This window comes from Lygodium microphyllum, chromosome 27 (genome assembly GCF_053477565.2).
Source record: "Lygodium microphyllum isolate KBCC chromosome 27, Lygodium_microphyllum_v1.1.10, whole genome shotgun sequence".
Classification (NCBI taxonomy): domain Eukaryota; kingdom Viridiplantae; phylum Streptophyta; class Polypodiopsida; order Schizaeales; family Lygodiaceae; genus Lygodium; species Lygodium microphyllum.
The window spans coordinates 71,608,634-71,629,408 of NC_141161.1; the positions used below are offsets into that span (position 1 = coordinate 71,608,634).

At 37.9% G+C, this 20,775-nt stretch overlaps 1 pseudogene; it reads right to left on the minus strand.

The window, feature by feature from the left end:
* The window catches only part of LOC148012455 (outer envelope protein 64, mitochondrial-like), a 105,223-nt pseudogene that overhangs the window by 38,728 nt on the left and 45,720 nt on the right, over positions 1–20,775 (minus strand).

Genomic DNA, 20,775 nt, shown 5'->3' on the forward strand with positions numbered 1-20,775 from the left:
AATCCTAGAAGGAGTGAAATATATATACAAACAAATGCTAGGACAAGGTTTTGCAACTGACTTTCTCATGACTCTAAAGGAAGATAAGGAAAATGCTCACAAAGTTATGGAGATCATTAGTATTTATAGTGAAGTAGCCAAGTTTAGGATCAATTCCCACAAATCATCTCTAGTCAATGTGACTAAGGACCACCTAAGGAACTTGCAAAAGAAAGGGGGGATCATATATAGAGGAAATGTTGTTAGGTATTTACATGCTCCCATTAGGGTGGATGTAAGTTAGAACAACAAAACTTTCTAGGTGCTTGGAAAGGTTAAGAAGAAAATTAGGCTACCCACTAGCTATTGGATGTAAATCTTGACCCTCTTCCACCCAATTCTTCACCTTGCTAATCAACTTAAGTTGATGTTCAGTGTCAGGGTACCTACTTTGGTGGATGCTACCATTTCAATCTACGGAGAAGATATAGTTTTCTTGGCACTTTAAGCAACTACACGAACTAAGGTTGCTCCCTCACTCCTGCACTTTGCTTTCTTCTTATAATTTTTCTTTCTAATGATAGAGCTAGTTACCGGAGATGGACATGCGATACTGACTCTGCCTTCTTTAGCCTAAGCTCTTGTAATGGAATTAATTGGAATGGGAATTGTATCCTCGTCTTTTAGCATTTCATCACCACAAAGAGACTTAAGGATACATTAGGTACTATAGCTTTGCTAGAGCTAGCTTTTCTCTTTGGGCAATCAGGATACATGTGAGCAATTCCATACTCAAGATACCTTTAGTCAACTTTTCTCTCCTTTGTATGTTCCTATTTCTAAGGGCGCCAGATGGAAATGTGATCGGGTTGGCCACAAGTTCATAGTAGGCAAGAGTTTCTCAAGGCCACATCATGTCACACCCTCTATCTCTTCCTAGCATCATGATCAATGCTAGTTTGTAATTCATGAGCATTGCATTTTGTTCCTCATCTCATAAAAGACATACGGCTTGGTGTAATCTTTCTCCTCAGCAAGCTCTTCAACATAGTGAATTGGGGCATCACTAGATGTGTGTGTGATGATTGGGCCTAGCGGCAATGGGATACTAGATGGATTGATGTTGGCTCTAAGAGTGACAAGTCTCTGATCTAGAGGAGCAAGTAGAGCCATATGCTATGGTTTAGGGTATGGAAGCCCTCGATGTGCATATGGTGTAGCATAGGGAAATCACTAAGCGGCTCTACTAGTGGATGCCTCATGACCAAGCCACCTACAATTGGTGCAGGTCCTACTCTCTCAAGAGCATTTAGATGGCAAGTGATCACCACCACAATGTATGCACTACATGTTCTATCACTATGACAAGGATGTCTAAATGAGGCAATCATTTTCAAGAGCTCTTGTTATTGTTTCATCACATCTACCATGAGAGCTCTTATTACTGTTTCATCACATCTACCATGAGATTTTGAGTTTGTGTGTTTCCTATCTTGAGTTTTCCTCTACTAGATTTGGATCCAAATTTTAGGCCTTTTCCTTTCTTATTTCAAGTTTTCTCCTTGTGTAGGTATTCTATTTGGATTGCTTCATCTAAGACTCTATTGATATTAGTGCAGTCAAGGATAGAGTTGCTAGCTAACACTTCACATATCTTTTCATCTCAAATGCCCTTGATGAACACCTTTGTGGGTGCTTTGGAGGGCTAGTTTCACATAATCCCTTATACTCTCATCATTTTGATATTCAATATTCATGATGTGGACAATGAGATTGTCCCCAGATCTTGCTTCCACAGTTCTCTTAATGAAGAGATTCTTAAGGGCTGCAAAGGAAGTCTTATTAGTTGTATTAAGTCCAATAAACCAAGTATGGCCCTTCTCCCCCATGTAGAGCCCAAAGGCTTGAGCCTACTTGGGATCTCCTCTAAATTATTGGCCTCCCATGCCTACTCAAATTGCTCTATGAAGCTATATGGATCATCTTCAATACTGATGCCAGGAGCCATATTCCACGGTGGATTCCGTGACATTTTGCGGTAGATTCCGTAAAATTTTATTACTGGGGCTCATACACAAAGTGGATTCTTTGTGCGATAAGTCGATGGGGACGCCTATCCTTTTTGGGCGTTTTGTTAATTTAATGTGTAAGTGGGTGATTCCATAGCGGGTGATTCTGCAAAACACATATTTAAATTAATAAATGTTTATGATTTTTGAGTGCGCACTCGTAATAAATTAAGGTTAAGATTGATTTCTAACCAATTTATTTTTGTAGCTGAAGACTGCTAGGTATTCACTTTTGTCGGTTTTAATTGTATTATTTTTCTAACAATTGTGAATGCTTCAGTTGATGTGTAGAGCAAGCAGCGGTGGTAGTGGGAAGCATTGGAGGATAGCGTGTGTTCAAATTATCATCAATTTTTTATGGGCGCGTATCTTAGGCATGGCACCTATATTTTGTCACGCTTATTTATTAAAGCGCTTGATATTTATTTATTATTTTTGTATGCGCATGGGCTCACGATTTAAATATTTGTATTGGACATTGTATTTGGGTACCGCCTGACTTCTTGGGCATCCAATAGCTTTAATTCTTTAGTGGCACAAAAGCAAACACAAAAGCAAAAGCGTGCTATTTTGTAAATTGGGCTATTTCTTGAGCTTGAAGATGAATAATATATAAAATACATGCTTTGTGGAGCGCTCACACAAGGCATGGAGGGAGATTGCACCCAATTGGTCTCTTGTTCATGTCGTGCAAGCTTTTTTCATTGGTTTTTGTGTAAAAAGTAGAGTTCTTTTGTTCTTGGGGACCTTTTGACGCTCACTATGCGCACATACGGTGTCCGATCTGTGCGCCAATGGTATCAGAGCGAACCTGAGATCGAGAGCTTCCAATCTCTTACCATCTCGCGCGAAAGTGGATCTCCTGAAATGATTAAGCTCTATAGTCAGACGGTCGATACTAGCGTGTTCCTAGCAGTCAAGAACCCCCTGCTGTACACTCAGATTGCGAGGGACCAGCCTCTGTAGGCGGAGGACCATGCGGGTAGTTCCTTCATCAAGTCGTTGATACAGATAAGAAATTTTAGCCATAGCTTTTCAAGCTTAAGTAATAAGCTTAGTAAGCTTCAAAAGAAGCTTTTCAAAAGCTTCACAATCCGTTTTTTAATCGTCTGCGGCGGGCGGCGACAATATGAACTGGCCGTCGTCGATTCCACCGAAAATGTCTTCTGGTCCTCAAAAATTAAGCTTAGTCACTAAAGCTTAAAGTTCCAAATCCTCCAAGTTTCTCAAGTTACTAAAGTCTAACAAGTCATCTCCAACAACTACAATAGCGGCAGTTCATATTCAGCAATACACGATTCACTTTACTACTCTCAAGAAGTTCCCTGTGTTCACACTTGCAGTCTTGTTGAACTAGTTTCAGCAAAAGCAAAAGTTCACACGCAAACTATACGCAATTTATACGCAAAATTACTTTCTTGGAAGACGGTTGTGACATCGAATTTCGCAATCGTAAAGGAGAAATACTACAAAAGCCAAACAAAAAATATACAAGCCTTGTAAACCCGCCTTTGAGCTATGCTCATCCCGCTAATGAGGTTTCGAGTGTGTGAGGTCTTTTGGAATTTTGCAGGATGACTGATCAAAACATGGAAGATTTTATGGCTGAAGGTGATCTACCCGAACCAAAAATAGAGCAAAAGTTGGATTTGATTATGATGCAACTACAAGAGGAACGAAGAGCACGACAAGCTTTGCAAGCTCAATTGGCCAATCTGCAATGATCTACCACCGACCAAGATGGATCGCAATCTGAAGATCTTATACAACGTACCATCGATGCAACACTTAAAGCCCAATCTATTCGGAAAGAAACAAAGATAAGTAAAAGAAACTTCAAATTTTGTACTTTCAATGGATCACGCGATGGAAAGACTGTTCTTACTTTTATCAGTCAATTTGATGATTATTTCCATGAAGAAACATATGCTGAGAAAGAAAAAATTAAATGTGTCACTAACCATTTAGTTGACCGAGCATCTTTATGGTGGACTATGGTCCGCAAAAGCATTGATTGTCCCACTACTTGGGAGACTTTCCAAAAGAAATTTTTACAAAATTTCCTTCCTCCCCAATTCCATGAAAAAGTAACCAAGCAATGGGATCTTCTACAACAAAGGGATCGCGAACCTATTTCCCAATACACTGAACATTTCTGGAATGCTCTATTACAACTACGAATGCTCGAATAGGTACCTAAAGCAATTCATAAACGCAAGTTTATGTCTGGCCTACTTGGACATTTCTATGCGAAAGTCAATATGTTCAAGCCAACAACCCTTGAAGATGCAATTTCCTTGGCCCATGACACTGAAGACAAAATTCGCGGACGAGACAAGCGACCACAACAATTCCGGTTCCAAACAATTCAATTCAAAATTCAATCAAAGTCATTTCCTTCCATCTTCATTCTGTAAATCTTGGACACGACACCTACCTTGCCATCAAACACAAATTCAAACCCTAAGCCATCTCTACAATCAAATCCCAACATTCCTAAACTTCCTGCCATTACCAATAATGTATCCAAAGAAAAACCCATAGTTTGTTACAAATGTCATCAACCTGGACATCTAGCAGCCAATTGTCAATCTAAAAAGCCATCCGTCCATATCAATTATATGGAAGTAATAGAAGATGAAGAACATGAGGAAATGCCGAACTTTACGGAAGACGATGACGACATTGGTACTACTTCTGATACTTTTCCAAGTATGCCAACTCCCCATTCCTTATTAACAATGAAATGTTTTGTGCATGGTAAAGAAAAGACTATTTTACATGATGATGGGAGCACACATGACCTTATTTCTGCAAAATTGGTCAAAGAATTGAATCTACAAAGTGTTTCTACACATTATCGCATCAAGGCTGCATTCCTAGGTACGAGATATAATGGAACACAAGAGGTGCATAATTTAGAAATTAAAATTGGTGAATATACTGAAGGAAGAAATTTATTAGTTGTACCTTTGCAATCTAGTGACATTATCTTAGGAATGCCCTGGCATCATCAATACAATCCTGATATAGATTATTCTACACATTCAATTAAAATTTATTTTCAAGGAAAACAAATCACACTACATGGTATGCACGCTTCCAATAATTTTCCATTGCTTACTCATACTCAGGCTAAACGTGCATTACGTAAAAGTAGCAAATCCTATTTAATATGGGTGAATGAAATTCAAGCTAAAGAAAAACAGATGCATCCTAGGCATACACAATTTCTTTCCCAATTCCAAGATTGTTTTGCTGCTGATTTACCACCTGGATTACCACCTTCACGTCCTGAAGATCATAAGATAGATTTAATTCTTGGAACACAACCACCATGTAAAGCACCATATACACATAACCAAATTAAACAGAAAGAAATTCAAAACCAAATAGAAGAATTGCTTAACAAAGGATTAATTAGACCTAGTAGTTATCCATTTGGTGCACCTGTCCTATTAGTGAAAAAGAAAAATAATACTTATCACATGTGCATTGATTATCGTGCCCTAAATAAAATTACTGTTAAGAATAGATACCCGATTCCTAGGGTAGATGATCTTATGGATAAGCTACAAGGATCTGCCATATTCAATAAGATAGATCTTAAATCTGGATATCATCAAGTAAGATTGGACAAATCTGATATATTCAAAACTGCATTTAGAACACAATTTGGACACTATGAATTCCTGGTTATGCCTTTCGATTTAACTAATGCACCAGCCACATTCAGTCGTATGATGAATCGCATTTTTCTGAAACATCAGCATCGTGTCATTGTTTTCTTTGATGACATATTAGTTTTCAGTAAAAATGAAAATGAGCATTATGAAAATTTGTCTTTAGTTTTTAAGTTGTTAAAAGACAATCAATTATATGCTAATCCAGAAAAGAGTGAATTCTTCCAAACAAAAATTGAATATCTAGGACATATTATTTCATCAGAAGGTATTAAAGTAGACCCTAAAAAGATAGAGGCAATCTTAAATTGGCCCATACCCAAAAATGTGCATGAATTGCGTTCTTTTCTAGGTCTTGCTAGCTTTTACAGAAAATTTGTGAGGAATTTCTCATTACTTGCATTACCTTTGACAAAACTCTTAAAGAAGGGTATTGTGTATAATTGGTCTGACAATCAACAAAAGTCCTTTGATTTTCTGAAGCATGCTTTAACTCATGCTCCTGTATTACAATTATCTGACTTCAATAGACCATTCTTCTTAGTAGTTCCTGACGCTAGTGGATCTGGAATAAGCAGTCCTTATGCAAGATTCTCATCCCATAGCTTACTCTAGCTGCAAACTCAAACCATCTAAACTTAAATATTCTACCTATAACAAAGAATTGCTAGTTGTAGTACAAGCTTTACGTCAATGGAAACATTATTTAATGGGATATGAACTCATGATCAAAACTGACCAACAAAGCATTAGACATCTCCTTAGTCAACCACAAATATCTGACCGACACATTAAATGGGCCGCTTTTATTCAAAGTTTTCATCCTCTTATACAATATCAACCTGGAAAAGAGAATGTTGTTGCTGATGCTTTGAGTAGAAGACCAACAATTCAAAATATTTCTGTGATATCATTTGATTCCCTTTTTCCTATGAAAGATACTTATCACCAAGATCCTACTTTTCAAGCTGATTGGAATAAACTAGTTGCAAATAATTGGATTCCTATTGATTCATTGTCTTACACTAATGGATTTATGTTTTATGAAAAAAGATTATGTGTGACTGTTCCATTTCGATCATTGGTTTTGCATGAAATTCATTGTCCCCTATATCAAGGTCATAGAGGAATTATATCTACTTTGCGTACATTGATTGAAGATTTTTATTGGCCATATATGGACATTGATGTATCTACTTTTGTATCTGAATGCTTAATTTGTCAATGAGTTAAAAGACACCATGGTAAACAATATGGTTTACTAATGCCATTATCCATTCCATCATGACCATGGGAACAAATTTCAATGGATTTTATCACTGATCTACCTAACACTAAAGCTAACCATGATATGATTTGGACTATTGTAGATAGGTTTAGAAAACAAGCATATTTTATTCCATGCAAGAAAACTTTAACTGCACTCAAGCTGCTCAATTGTTTTTTAAAACTGTTTTCACTAACCATGGTTTACCAAAAGTCATTATTTCTGATCGTGATTCTAGATTCTGCAATAATTTTTGGATTACTTTGTTTGCTAACTTGGGAACAAAGATTGATTTTTCATCTACATTTCATCCTGAAATAAATGGTCAAACAGAAGCTACTAATAGTACTATTTTAGATCTTTTACGTGCTTACACCATTTCAAAACCACACACATGGAATACATATCTACATTTACTTCAATTTGCATATAATAACACACCACATACAGCTACAAAGAAAGCACCATTTGAAGTTATTTATGGATATCAATTGCCTACACGTGTTACATTATTATCAAACAAAATTCAAATTGTTGATGATATTGCTAACATGCATGCTACTATTTTTTATGAAGTTAAAGATATGATTGCCAAAGCCCAATAATCATACATAAAGACAGGCTATGAGTTTTAAAGTTGATGATTATGTTTGGTTACGAATTGAAAAATGCAGATTACAAAGTGTAGATAAACACCCCGTTGTCAAAATAGCACCTAGATTTTATGAACCATTCAAGATCATACACAAAATCAATGACAATGCATTTAAACTAGAACTACCACAACATTGGAAAATCTACAACACCTTCCATATTAGTTTATTACGACCTTTTAGAGGCCAATTACCTGTACACCCTGTCTATGAAAACCCTCCTTTGCTAGATGAAGAAACTAAAATCCTTGAGCCTGAAACTATTATAGATACTGACTTTATAACCACTAGAACTGGCCGTAGATATTCTAGATATTTGGTCAAGTTTAAAAATCATCTTGTTGAAGAAGCCCAATGGATGCATGCTAGAGACCTAAGTGCTTTTCCCACATTATTAGCTCCACATTGAGCTAATAGCAATTGAGGTCAATTGCTATCCCATTCCGGGGGTATGTGCCAGGAGGCATATTCCACGGTGGATTCCGTGAGGTTTTGCGGTGGATTCCGTAAAATTTTATTATCGGGGCTCATACACAAAGTGGATTCTTTGTGTGATAAGTCGATGGGGACGCCTATCCTTTTTGGGCGTTTTGTTAATTTAATATGTAAGTGGGTGATTCCATAGCGGGTGATTCTGCAAAATACATATTTAAATTAATAAAAGTTTATGAGTTTTAAGTGCACACTCATAATAAATTAAGGTTAGGATTGATTTCTAACCAATTTATTTTTGTAGCTGAAGATTGCTAGGTATTCACTTTTGTCGGTTTAATTGTATTATTTTTCTAACAATTGTGAATGATTCAGTTGATATGTAGAGCAAGCGGCGGTGGCAGTGGGAAGCATTGGAGGATAGCGTGTATTCAAATTATCATCAATTTTTTATGGGCACGTATCTTAGGCATGGCACCTATATTTTGTCGCGCTTATTTATTAAAGCACTTGATATTTATTTATTATTTTTGTATGCGTATGGGCGCACGATTTAAATATTTGTATTGGATATTGTATTTGGGTACCGCTTGACTTCTTGGGCGCCCAATAGCTTTAATTCTTTAGTGGCACAAAAGCAAACACAAAAGCAAAAGCGTGCTATTTTGTAAATTGGGCTATTTCTTGAGCTTGAAGATGAATAATATATAAAATACATGCTTTGTGGAGCGCTCACACAAGGCATGGGGGGATATTGCACCCAATTGGTCTCTTATTCATATCATGCAAGCTTTCTTCATTGGTTTTTGTGTAAAAAGTAGAGTTCTTTTGTTCTTGGGGACCTTCTGACGCTCACTACGTGCGTATACGGCGTCCGATCTGTGCACCAAATACAATACTTGTCAAGTTGCTTGGTGACTAAGGATACTTTGGCTTGGTCAAAATGTATTTTCTATACTAGTTGGTAATGTTTGGGTCGTGTGAGCTCCTATAGTGAGTAGATTCTTTTGAACAAAGAGCATGTGTCAAACGAGGTCTATTAGGTTGTGAATGGGTGATATTGACATTCCTACATTCAAAAACATACTCTTGATTCCATCCAATTCAGATTTCATGGTTAGGAATTCCGACCTTGTGTCCATTGTATTCAAGAATCTTGCTAAAAGTACTGGTCCCTTGAAGCATGATCAAAGTGATGCACCTTCTTGGTAGCTATCCAAGGACTCTCAAACTTCTCTTAGAAGAGAGTCTAGAAATGTTACCTCATCCATTGTACTAGGCTAGGGTTTCAAAGTTTCCTAGTTTTGAGAAGATGCAGGAATTGTAGGGATGGGTTTGTGATTAGGGCTCTACTCCCTAGGAGGAGATGGGATTACCTTGCCATTACACAAGCGCGTACAACAAAATCAGATGGACCTTATAGCCTAGGCCTTGGAGTGTTCTAGTTGTCTATGGGTCAAGGTCCTTGTGGTATAGAAGGTGGTCTTAGGATTACTTGACTTTGGCTTGACTTGATTCTTGTTGAATGCTTAAGATACTTGAAATGTTCTTTCTAATGAGAGATTTTAAATAGACAAGCTCTGAAGTTACATTAAAATACTTTGTTTTCCAAACACACAAACACTAGTTGTGTAAAATCAAGCTTTCTTCCTTTCAAAATTCAAGTTGCACTTGGGCAAGCAATTCCACCAAGCCATGCATTCTCCAAGAGGCAATGTGCCAAGACAAGCTATGCACAATGCAAAGACAAACCTCACTCAAGGCAAGGACAAGACTCCTATGCAATGAGATGCAATGAATGTTGTCCGAGGGTGGATAAGTGTGTGTATGGAATTGGGTGGTTGTGGAACTAATGCAAGTGGGGAATGGGAATATGCAAGGGAAAGTTGTGTGGAAATGCAAGTGTGAGGGACGAGTGATCTAAGATGAATGAATTCAACATGAGTGAGCTGAAGACAAGTGAACCTAGGACGAATGAACTCAAGAGACGAGTGAACCTAAGATGAGTGAACTTAAGATAAGTGATCTAAGATGAATGAACTCAAGACAAGTGAACTTAGAATGAGTGAACAAGTGATCTAAGATGACTGATCTGGGACGACTAAACTCAAGACAAGCAAACTCAAGACGAGTGATCTAAGACAAGTGATCTGGGACAAGTGAACTCAAAATGAGTGATCTAAGACAAGTGATCTAGGATGAGTGATCTAAGACAAGTGATTAGGACAAGTGAACTCAAGAGGAGTGAACCTAAGATGAGTGATCTAAGACAAGCTCAATACACATTATCTAAAAGACGAGTGATCTAGGATGAGTGAACTTAAGACGATGCTACGTGAGTGTAGGGCATACAGTTTGTGTGTATGTGTATGTGAATGTGTATATTAGGTTATGTGTGTGGAAGATGAGGGTGTTTTGGGGGTTTTGTGTGTGAGTATATAAATGTGTATGGTTTATGCAAGTGTGTGAGTCAATGGGGTTTGTATGTTAGGATTGTGAAAGTGTTTGTGTATTGTGTGTAACATGTGAGAAAGGTTTTGGTTGTGAGGGAAGGTGAGAGTGGGCATAAGAGTATCAAAGTGTAGGTTAGTGATTGTACTAGTGTATGTTGCAATGTCATACACAAATTAATAATTGTGAGTGTGAGTAAGAGTAAACTAAACATATATGACTCTAATCCTATGTGACTTATGTAACTAAGTAAATCTAAGAGACTATAACTCGCATGGTTATCCTACTTCTTATGCAACTAACTTGTGTGCCTATGTGAGTAACCTATTTAGACCTATGTGCTTAACTTATCAAGGTTTATGTGGCTAAAGCGTGTGACTTGTGCCCATGTGATACAAGTCTATGCCCTCCCTATTGTGACTTGTCATGTGAGGACTATGCAATGAGTGTGTGAGTGGTTGGTGGTGGGTGTGTAAATGGATACATGTGTGGGTTAGTGTGTTTGTGGGTGTGTAAATGGATACATGTGTATGTTAGTGTGTTAATGTGTGTGTGTAAATGGATGCATGTGTGTGTTAGTGTGTTAATGTGTGTGTGTAAATGGATGCATGTGTGTGTTAGTGTGTGTAAATGGATGCATGTGTGTGTTAGTGTGTTAATGTGTGTGTGCGTGTGTGTGTTTTGTACAGTTATGAGTGGGATTAGGGTGGTCTAAGCGTGTGTATGTATTTGTGGGTGTGTATGCATTGTGTGTATGTGTTAGTATGTGCATGTGAGTGGGGCATGTATGAGAGTGTATGTATGTGTTTGTGTGCGCGCATGTGCATGTGCACACGCATGAACGGATACACGAGTATGCTTAAAAGGAAAAGGCAGGCAAGGGGGAAAAAAACTAAATCACGCATACTACTGAGAGGACAGCAGCGCCGCCAATATGAGGCGGCTGGGACGCTGCTGTTGGCAACGCCAAGCAGAGTAGCGCCACCCAGGCAAGCACAAAGGCGCCAGCGCCACTCCTGCTAGCCACACGGCCCGCTAGCCAACGGTACTAGTGGCCGAAACGCAACCGCCTCCTGAGCCAACGTCATGATCATCCTACCGCCTGTGTAACCCAATCAAAAGCAATGTCATTGGCAACCTTACTCAAGCACCTCTCCTGGCCTTTCCTGGAAACACAGGCCACATGCCAAGATACAGCCCCACACAGCTACACAAACGCAGCCCACTTGCGAGCTCTTCCCACCACCCCCCCCACTCCAACAAGCTACAGACACAAACGTTTATTCAACAGTACCGGCTACAGGGAAGACGCCAAGATCAAGCTAGCAAGGGGGCGATGCGTCAGGCAGAGACGACGCAATCACAAAGCAAATTCTCCATTCCTTCTTCTGTATACCTTCTTCTTTTTCTTCTCGCTTCCTTCTTCTTCTTCTCCTCACCTGCTACTTGTCGACCGCTACTCTTCTTTTCTTCTCCTCTTCTTCTTCTCTTCTTATTCTGGGTCTTCGTCCAATCTCTTCTTCGTAACCTTCTTCTTACTCACCACCACCACCACCACCACCTCCACCTCCACCTCCTCCTCCTCCTCCTCCTCTCTTTCTTTCCCTCACCCTTCAAGTTCTCCTCTTTCTTCTCTTCTATTAACCTTCGCCTCCTCCTTCTTTTCTTATTTGCCCATTCTTCTTCCTTCTTCTTTCATACCTTCTTCGCTCCCTCCTTCTTGCCACCCTTCAACCAGCCAAAAGCTTCACAAGATAAGCACAAGAGCAAGCGATGTCGTTGCTTAGATGTTGAGCATTAATGCATATACAACCAATGACAAAGGCAAGCAAGATGAACCTTCCGCTCAAAGTATCGCCACTCACCATATCCAAACAAGAAAATTTTGAGTTCTTGCATGTTGTGTTTTGAGCTTTGAGTTTTGTGTTTTGTGTTTGTTTTGAGTTTTTTTTTTTTAAGTTTTTGATTTATGTTTTTCCTACTATAACAAATCCAATCTCTTCAATTGCAATCCAATACATCGATTCTTTTCAATTTTGCCTTTCTTGAACGATCCATATGGATTTTGGAGTATGCAAGTCACAAGTGTAAACAATCAATACCCCCACCAATCCCATACACACTCATAGACTAGCCTCCTATTCCACCACATGGTAGGAGTGTGAGAACCTCAACGGTTGCACCATCCTTCTTCTTGGAAAAATGGAACCAAAACATTAAGCTAAATGCAAAATAGTCTCGACATTGAACGGACTTATATTGTTTCAAAAGCTACAAATTGTTTCAAAGACAATCTCTCACCTTATCTCTCAATACTCCACTCTAACTAACTATGCATCCTTCTCTCTATCCTAAGAAAGTAACAATATAAGAATACTTTTGAGGTATAGTGAGCCCACATATCTTACCTTCTCACATTGTAGTCTGAAAGCTTGAAGGCTCAAGGATGGTTCTATGACCCAAACAATACGATCCAATGCTATTGCTCCTTTGCATCCACCACCAAGTACACAATGAGTTGAGAAGCTAATAGATAAGGAAAGAAAATCAAGAATACAACATATATCTTCACCTTCCCTTAAGCCCTCCCTCAACATAACTCTCACACACTCTCTCTCTCTCTCAATCACTCTCAACAATGGAACAAATATGATAGAATAGAAGAAAAGAATAGAAAGCTTCAATAGTTACCTTGATAGAGCTTCCGCAGTACAGATGCACCAAAATGAATAAATACAACTAAGACCTCTCACCCTTATATAGACAAATATTAGGGCTAGGGTCAGGTCAATTCTCTAGGGTGGCACCCTACTTTAGGATTAGGTTTTGTGTCCCTTTTGCATTTTAGGGTTTTCACAATTGTGAATTGTTGAGATATTTCCAATCACACCTACTGTGGCCTCTTTGTATGAGGCAATTTTGGGCTTAGGACATGCGGGCAGACCAAATCCCATATGCACAAAAAGGGAAAACTACTACCATCCAATAACTATAAAGCATTGTACTTGACCACTAGTTTTCATATGAAATGAATACAATGTCATTATGCTTTGTACTTTTAGTTAAGTGTCTTGTCTTTGTCAGTCCTACACAAGATTGTGTTTATGAGTCCAAGCTGCCATCTTGGAACCTAATTCACTTGTGTAACAGTTCGTCTCTACTTTTCTATGTCATCATGAGTTTAGTCTTCATCTTCTATCTGCCATAGCTTTTGCCATGCTCTAGATCTGAACATTTCCACATGGTATCATAGCGCAGCTGAGCATGGCACAGCTCCATTTCACTCTCATCTAGCTCAGCTTGAGCTCAATCCAGCTCAGGACAAGTCCAGGACCTCATCTCTCACTCCTTCTTCTCCACTTGACCTTGTGGCAGCCATAGCCAGCAATACCCTGCTTGCTTGAAGCTCTCATATCTCTCTCTACTGGCCAAATCTTGCCGAGTTTCCTTCTGGAGAAGTGTTCCCCTGCTACTACTGAAGCTTCTCTATATTACTTGAAACATCAGCACTGCCCTGCCACAAGCTCAGCATTATCAATTTTCTCAAGCTGTGTTTTATGTCTACCACCATAGCCAAATCTATACCTACCTCTGATTGAGCTTCTTGATCTCCCCCTACAGAGCATAACTTCACTTGCTTCCTTCTAGGGGATTGCTCCCTGGCTCTGGGCACTGTTGCATATCACATAACAACATGACATTGGTCATCATCCTGCCCGGTATTCTAGAGATTGTGCTTCGCTGTCCATTTCTATGCTTGCAAACTGGTCGTACAGTTGTGTGCTCCACTTGTTGCATGCCCTGCCCTAGAACCATAGGGCTTTGATAGACCCTTACCTAAGCTACCTCTACACTAGAGATTTGATTGAATCGTCCACTCCACGCGCGGCTGTGACGAAATAATCAAATGGGTTGCAAACCCTAGAGTGTGGACTCCATAGCCAAAGCTCCAAATTTCATCATTTACACTTTCTCAAGCTCACTAGAGCTCCTGCCACTCAAGTCTACTGCCTAACCAAACCAACAAATCAGTAAAAGGAGGGGAGATCTTGCAAACTTGAAAGATTTGAATCAAGCAACAAGACATTTAAGCTCAACATCAAGTTCAAACATAGTACCTACATAGTGTGTTTTCACACTACCATTGTTTGTGTCTTTTGACACATTAGATTTAAACTCTATTGTTGAAAATTTTCAAAGTTTCAAGATAGATTCTCAATGGAAATTATGAAGACCTTAATGTGGAACTCATTCAGGAGAAGTAACATGATTAGTATTACTCATTTATACTACACTAGAAAAATGTCTATTCTACTTGTAGGAGGAAATGAAGCTATCTACACTCCAGTACAATCAATGATCTCATTGGAAGACCTTGAAGACATCTCTGCTTCTTCAAAAATGATGATTCCTTTTCTTGAGGGGGACATGGACATGAAGACCAATGCAACTAATGCAAGCAAATTCAAAGCAGAGCAGAAGAAGAAGAAGAAAAAGATCAATCATGCAAACCAAATGAGCAAAGTGAAGTACAAGTATAGGATCAAAAAGAGCAAGATGGACTATACTGACAAGAATACCTACAATGAATTGAAGATCTATGTCAACAAAAATGATGAAAACTGCAAGGGCCTACTGGTTCTTGATCCAATTTTTTACTATAATTTTTTAACCTTATAATGCCTAGCCCTAATGCTTCTGACATAAGCTTGTAAACTCTTCATGTAGCCTTGTACTACAGCCTCTGTACACTTTGTGAGGCCCCTGTTAGAGCCTCTAGATGACCATCATGTTTGTGGTACCCACACTTAGCCTTTTCTGTGACATCCCCCTGGTGTTTTGCCATGTTTATGGTGTGCCCACACTTTATAGGTGTTGCTCTCACTAAAGCCTCTACACACTCTGCACTTTCTAGTTGTGACTGAGGAGGGGTGTTGAGATATTTGCAATCACACCTACTATGGCCTCTTTGTATGAGGCAATTTTGGGCTTAGTACATTCAAGCAGACTAAATTTTATATACACAGAAAGGGAAAACTACTACCATCCAACAACTATAAAGCATTGTACTTGACTACCACTTTTCATGTGAAATGAATACAATGTCATGATGCTTTGTACTTTCAGTTAAGTGTCTTGTCTTTGTCAGTCCTACACAAGATTGTGTTTATGAGTCCAAGCTGCCATCTTGGAATCTAATTCACTCATGTAACAGTTTGTCTCTACTTGTCTATGTCATCATGAGTTTGGTCTTCATCTTCCATCCGCCATAACTTTTGCCATGATCTGCTTCTTTTGACATGAATTAGGGTTTCCACCCTCTTTTAGATATCCTACACTTTGTGGGATCTAAGTCGATCATTCCTTGAAGCATGCTTATATCTTAGCTTAATTAGACCTAGCCTATTCTATTCTTGTTTCTTGTCGCAAATCCACGTGTGCAACCTACACAAATTGTATCTGGTGCAACAAATACAAATGTGGGTGATGATACAATATGCATGGGAGTGAACTTAGCTCTCACAAAATAATACGACCATAATAATAATGTGTCCATGAAGTACAACAAGTAATACAAGCATCCAAAAAGAATTACTAAAGCTTCAAAAATAATATCCACCAAAAATACTACTTGCACTTACACCTTGAACTTTCTTTGACAAGATGACCCTTCCACATTTACTATTAATACTCATTATCCATGAGGTCAAATTCCAAGGGGACTCCTTTGTACATGTTAAAGATGGAATTGGGATTGTTTTTCAAGAATATGATGCGATTAAGTACATTGACAAGAATAAGGTTGTCAAAATATCTAAAAGTATGAGCTTGGGGAAGTTACTATATGTATATCCTCTACATCAGGTGCATTCAAGGCCTATTTATACATATCCTTATCTATGAATTTTTCATGAATAAAACATAACCCTTTTCTATTCAATCTGTAAATAACCCCTTATATTACACCCTTTTGTATGTAAAAAATGCATAAAAATGGTAGTTTAAAAATACTTTATTTTGAACCCACGTGATGCACACATATATTCATGAGTAACTTACTCGAGGTATGAGCAAAGTGGTTTAGGATGGCATACCTATTGCTCTCATCAAGATGGTGACAAAAGTGATATTCAAAGTATGCCAACTATAAGTTGCACCACAAGGGTGAGCATTCTATAACCATTTCTATTTTCCCTTCTTAAACTAGATGGATTTAGCTTGTTGGTATTGGAAAGCCATGTAGATGACATTACTTATGATAAAAATGAGATTGTACTCCCTATCATGTGGGATATTCTCATAACATTTATTAATATTAGCTAGGTATATACTAAAGGTTTTGTTGGGGAGGTTAATAAACACTTCTTGCCTTGATTCTAAGATTCAAAAGGACTAAATTATGCAACCAAAAATGAGAGCAATATCTTGGTTGAGATTTGCACAAATGTCCTTGAAGGTTTCCTTACAACACTAACGGATATTCATGAGAAGGGTAGCATATTGGGAGTGCAACATGAGGCATTTGTAAGGCTTCCAAGCTCATTCTTGTGAGCTTTGAATATCCCCATGAGAAATGGTAACTTGACATAATCTAATTTAGGAGGGATGTTAAGTGAATTGAGCTTGTCATGCATTTGTAATATAATGGTTGAAGTAACATGGTAGTCTCAATATCATGTCCATTAAACTTTTCCTTTGCCAATGAAGTAATGGGCTTTTTGTGAAAGAAGAAAGGGTTGTTAAGGGACTCATCAAGTCCTAATATGAAGAAGTCATTAGTTAGTTGCTTAAGGTCTTGTTATTAGGTTCATATACTTCAAGGAATTTATGTATGTCCATGGCATTGTTAAATTTATTCGAGATATATGCTTCAAATTTGATGATATATCATTGCTTTGTGAAGATTGAGGAGCTCTTAAAAATAATATCCATCCATCATGGTTGGCATTACCTCATTTACATCATATTTTCTAGAAGGATTATGGTTAGGACCATTTCTAAGAAGTGCAAGCACATAATTAACTACAATAATGCAAATATCAGTGGTGCCAACATGTTGAAACCCAAGAAAGTAGTAAGATTGATTATAATAATGGTAGATACAAAAAGTTATGGTGCTAGTAAAGGTGGAGGAAGGCTTATAAAGAGAAGCCCTCAAATATGGAAGGAACTTCTAGTCTATCTTAATGCTGTCAAAAATGGTGGGAGGTAGGGACTATCCCAATAAAAAGAAGAACTCTTGTCTAGGAGGCCATTACAAAAAGTGGTGTAACATCTTAGTATGAGACCTTTGCATTAGAATTATTTTCCTTCCATGTAATTGATGAATGCCTACCGCCTATAGCATTAGTCAAAGAGAACTTTCTTAACTATGGAGTTGCAGTCTTCTAGAAGCATTCCCTTTTGCTTAAGATTATTAGAATCACTATATATGTTCCTAGAAGCTTATCCTAGGATAGAAATGGTTCTAGGCCAAAATTCTTGGGGCAAGAGTGGCCTAGTGGATGGCAACTCCCATGTGTTGAAACGTGAGAGCAACGTTGAGAGTTGGCATTATTGGCCATGTTGAAGCCTTTTTTGCTAGTACAACATCTTTTAATAAGGCAAAAACCATCCCTTCTCATGTTCCTAATAATACCTTGTGTATTATAATTGGTCATCAAATTCTTTCTAGCTACTATCAAAACAATTTCCCTAAAGCATGCAACGACCATTGATGCCAAAATTGCATTATGTGCTTCAATAGCAATCCGCTTAAAAATCATGGAACCTCACAGCATTTTAGCTTGAAAAATAGAATCAATCCTATGCATGACATACCATAGGGCATTGTCAAACCAAAGCACTTTGATTTGTGCTCAACAATGTCACAATAGCACTTGATGAAGGGGAGTAGGTAGTTGAGCACACCATACAAGAATTTATCATCATTCTTACTATCACTTGGTTTAGTTGATTTGGTAGAAACGCATATATCGTAGGGAGAATTGCAACAGTTGTGCTCAAATAGAGATATACTAAGATGCCCATTGAGCATAGTGGTGCAAGAAAGCAATGACATACCTTCATGTGCTAGACTAAAGAACTCCTTCTCTATCTTAGAAATATCATCCTCTCCCAATAGCAACAGCCACACATCAATAGGAATTGGGGCTACAAGGATGAATATGTTTTAGGACCATGGTTGATGCCCCACATACCTAGAGATGGATTTCCAATAAGCAAGGGGGATGAAGGCATCAATGTATGATCAATGTTCATGTCCCTTGACCCACTTGGGAGTTTCCCAAGTAGTGTTCAAAGACTTAGCATTATCTTATGAGTATTTAAAAGGTAATAACACCTTTCTTTTAATCAAGTTACTAGGGGAAGAAGTGGCAACCTGAACAGTCCTTTTTAATTTTGGATTTTCATCCTAAAACATTATGTTGACATGGGAAAAAAGATACTTAATGATGCCCTTACAGGATTCCATCCTTAAATAAAATATCTTTCATTCTATTTAATCGTAGTATCAAGATTGTCTACAAGAATCTTGATCTTGAAAATGGCATTGCCAATGTTAGATAGGGCTATGTGATACAACTTCACCCAGTTAGACATATATAACTACAGCAACAACATCTTTTCTAAGTCTTTTTTCTGTTGGACAACAACCAAATCAATGTTGATAATGATGCAATGAAAGTGGAATGAATGGATGCAACAAAGTAATCCTCATATGAAGATGGAGGGAGGTGGAAGGGGATGTCCATATGATCCAAATGCCATATTACCATCTACCAAGCATGTTAGGTGAATTAATATGATAATTATTATGAGTGGCTACCTAGCCCCATCCCACATGCATGTGTTAAGATAAAGTAGTTTACAACATATTTGTCAACAAAGGAGCTAAACAATGTGTACCATCAATGAGTCATGAAACATGATTTCTCATAATGCAACCAAAAGTACATTCAAAGTTGAAATAACATTGAATCAAAATGTATTACCAACAAGGGGGACCATCATTTTATGAAATACATATAAGCATCAAACTGCTTAGAAAGAACATTCTAATTTGTAAAAAGATACATATGATTTGCAAAAGGCCAAATGCCAAATATATTTTGTGGGCTAGTTACAATCAAGATTTCCAACAATGCACACTACAATAGGAGAAGGAGAAAGGCATGTTACCTGCATCCATACAATAATATCGAATGAGAACTAAAGTTATTACTGCATATTACAAGTGTGTACGACCTAACATAGTTGTCATCCTAGTCAACTCATATTATGGATTACCTTGTTGGAATCCATGATTATCACTAGCATGTATTGTAGTAGATATGTACATACAATAATTCGGTTGTAAGGGTTAGCCCACTTAAAAAATGTAAGAAGAGTACATGGAGGTGTCTATGTTTGAAGGGGGTTTGAGTGCATATACATGTGTACCAAAAGATTGGATTAGGTCTTGTAAAAGTATATTGTATCTCCCATGGAGATACATGGACATGTTTATGTAGTCTTCTCATATTAGCATAACCTTAGAGAGATGACTGTATAGTACAAGTAGGCATAGAGACATGTTATGCCTAAAAACACACATGAAATTCATATGGCAAGGCTCAGTGATTGGATAGCATCACACCTCTACAAGTAGTCATATGCCTAACCATTCAAGGGTTTTAGTAGACTATGTAAATGCATACCAAAAGTAGGAGGGGTGTTGTATGTAAACCATGCTATGTCTACTTATCAAGCAATTCCCTTTGCTAATATTTTATGCAATATATAGTTTGGGTCTGCAAAACAGAGTTGAGCCCAAAAAATAAAGTTCTAATAACTAGTGTAGATTCTAAGGAAGCATTATAAATGATGGATAACACTTGAGAAATGCATACCTTTTGAGCCATGTTGTTAGGCATGTTGTTGAGGGTGTGTATGTAATTAACACTTTGACAAGGGAGCTTATCCTTTTTCTAAGCAATGCATGTGTGGTAGTCCCCAATAAATGGTATATTGAGTTGAATGGTTGTGTTTAAATATATGGTCCCTAATGAGTTACATGTGTGTTTTATGGATATGATGTGTAATGGATAGATACTCATAGGGTCTTCATCTAATAACTACCTACCATCCTTCACACAATCAATAAATGAATGGATTGTTGACAAAGCACAAGTCATCCACGTATCTAAAAGACATTCTAAAAGCTAAGAGCATATCAAACCTCTTAAATTTGGAAAGTT